This window comes from Apium graveolens, chromosome 10, assembly GCF_009905375.1.
Source record: "Apium graveolens cultivar Ventura chromosome 10, ASM990537v1, whole genome shotgun sequence".
Classification (NCBI taxonomy): Eukaryota; Viridiplantae; Streptophyta; class Magnoliopsida; order Apiales; family Apiaceae; genus Apium; species Apium graveolens.
In genome coordinates, this window is record NC_133656.1 from 186215783 (window position 1) to 186219069 (window position 3287).

The window sequence follows — 3287 nt, forward strand, 5'->3', positions numbered from 1 at the left end:
ACCGGTCATCACCCTGGCCGCATTAGGACCTCGCGCTAGACCGTTACCCGGCCACTCACGCGTTGATGGACTGCCACCCAGCCACTTACACTTTGATAGACCGTACCCCGGCCTGTCGCTTATGCCGACTCAATTAGATGGGCTTACTTCCCGAACATTGGGCAAGTAATCAATTCATTTATCAAAACAGCAACCTTGTTGCGAATATAAAATACACCATAGAGCCGGATCCCTCAGGTTTTGAACGAGTATTTAAATCCCCTTTAAAAGGAAGATCTTAAATATAAAAATGAGTTTTGGGATCCGCTCTAACTTTTAAAAATCATTTTGAAGACTCGAAAACACTTTAAAGAGTGTTTGGAGTAATGCTGATTTAATGAAGTAAATCAGTCCCAATATATTTAGAAAATGTCTGAATATTATTATTTAAATAATATTCCCATAAAGAATAATCTTTATACAAATAATTGAAGTAGAAGTTGTAAGACTTATACTTGAAATGAGTATTAAATAACCAAAGATATACTTATATGAAAGTACTATCTTTATTTGAATAATCGAAAATAAGTTTGATTATCGAAACATTATTCTTTAATAAAATACAGAATATATCTCAGCAAATAATCGGAGTCATAGATCCTCAAATGAATATTCAAATAATATTCATTAAATAATATAAACTGAGTCATAAGCCCTCGAATGAATATTCGTAATAATATTCATTAAATAAAATAAAGTTATCGAATAAATCTTATTCGATTAATAGTTTTTAAAAACTATATCAATATATATATATATAAATATATATTATACTCGGGAGCCTCGCCTCCCGGTTTAGAAATATGTTCACCTTTTATCCCCTATACTAAGGGTAAACTCAAATACCGCTTATCTCTAGCATAGGTATTATGCAACTATAAGCATTTGAACCAACAGATATATAAATCAAGAATATGAAACAGGCATGCATATATACCATATCACATGCTACAATATATCGCAAGAATTTGCTAATAACCAATATGCATTTATCGCAAGATCCTGCATATACACATATACATCACAACAACAGTTATACGGGTAGAAAACTTGCCTGAGCGACTGGGGGTTACGAATGGCTCGGGACGAGTCTGGTAACCTATAAACAACAAGTAAGTTGGAATTAAACCAAAGTCACTTGTAAATCTATACTTTAACTAACTTAGACTCTAACGCTTGTTTTGCGCTTACTGATTCTCTTAAGTCACTCGAGTACCCTCGGCTCCACCATTTTTAATAATTTAACCTTTACGAGTTTTAAGGCGATTCCTTCGCGAGTGTCTTACCAACTGCCTAACACACTTACCATAAATGTTTCATACATTAATTAACCCTTTTTGGTCTTTAACCTATGTTTCAAAGTAAGGCGAGGGGAAAAGTTTCGTTCGCGAAACGCCGTTACTTGAAACGGTCGTTTCTCCTAAACCGTGCATAAGAATCGAACGAACTATATATCAAAATGAAGCTCATAACATGAGCTCTCTAAACATGGCAGTGGTCATAATCTAGCAGGGGGTTCTCGGGTCCTAATGTTATGCACAAAAACAGTCCAAAGAAAATCGGACGTTACGACGGCTATGTTTACGCGATTACCAATGTTTAAACTACTCCAATTAACCACCAACCAACTCATAACCATCAATACAACAAAACTTCACCTAAACCATACCACATCAGTCCATAATCTCCAAGGTTTTCAATTCAAACAACCACAATCAAGACCTATGAACTATAATCAAGCTTCAATTACCAAAACACTAAAAATCAAACCAAACTACTAATAATCACAATCCATGCTTCTCATTTCACAACACCAACCATTAAACTTACTAACAAATAAAGTAAAGGCTAGGGTTTGAAGTTTATACCTTCCTTGGGAGGTGTTAAGTTGCTAGGAAGCCTTAGGGAGCCTCCTACAAGCTTGATCTTTCCAAAGAAATCAAGAACACAAAGTTAGGCTTTGAAGTTTCTAAAAGTCCGATTTAAAGAACTGTAAAAATGAGGGTCTTACCATGATTATTTGGACGAGACTTGTGAGCAAGAGTTGTAGGCCATCTCAATACCTTTCCAATGAGCTATAGAACACAATATTTGAGTGAGAAATGAAGGAGATACAGCAGTTTTAGTGTTCTGGTTCTGTTTTGGCCGAGAGCATGAAGAACAATGCCTTGGTTTCTTTTTGATTTTGATGAAAAATGATTTGCTTGGCTTGGTTGGTTTGATTTTTGTGTTTGTTTTAGTAAATTACCTAGTTGCCCTTGATTTTGTGTGGTTAAAAAGCCACCACATCTCCTTCCTTCCCATGTCATGCTTGTGTCATCCTCATGATGTCATCCTCCCCTCCTTGTCCTCTTTCTATTGGTTGGATGACATCATCCCCACTAATCCCCTTGATTAACTTCCTAATCGTTTGCCTAATGACCGCTGATCTGTTATACGGTTCGCTTAACTTTCGTTTTCGTTTATCGTTTGAGGGATCATACCCGGGATCTTATTACTTAGGTTCCCTTAACCTTTCTCAATATATTATATTCCTTTTATGATCCTCTCCTATAATCCTTTAATTTAAATCCTTTTTTATCCTGTTACCTTTTTCTCAAATCTTTCCGTATCTAGTGTATTTCCGGGAAAAATCAAAGTGTTCGGATTTGGATTCTGACGATCTTTACATACACTTATATTCCATATAAAGTACTAATAATATCTCAGAATATCCATATCAGAACCCCTACATAGTGTGGCATGAAAAGTTTTCTCATTCAGCAAAAACACTATTCATAAGGGTTTCAAAAATTTCCCAAAAATTGGGGTTATTACAGTCTCCCCTCCTTAAAAGGATTCCGTCCCGGAATTAGATAGAAAGTGAATAGGGATACTCTCTTAGCATTGCACTTTCTAACTCTCGAGTAAATTTTCCCACATTGTGGTTCTACCATCAAACTCTTACTAGTTTGATAACCCTTCTCCTAAGCACTCGTTCCTTTTTACTCTATACCCTTCCTGGTTGCTCCATATAGGTTACGTCTGGTTGCATGTCTATGCGCTCATATGCCCCTATTTGTCTGGCATCCGAATTACACTTCCTTAACATTGATACGTGGAACACGTTATGAACTTGCTACAGGTTCGGGGGTAGGGCTAGCTCATATGCTAACTTCCCAAACGTCTTAATATATCCAAGGGTCCAACAAATTGTAGACTTAGCTTTCCTTTCTTTCCGAACCTCATCAATCCTTTTCAAGGGTTTC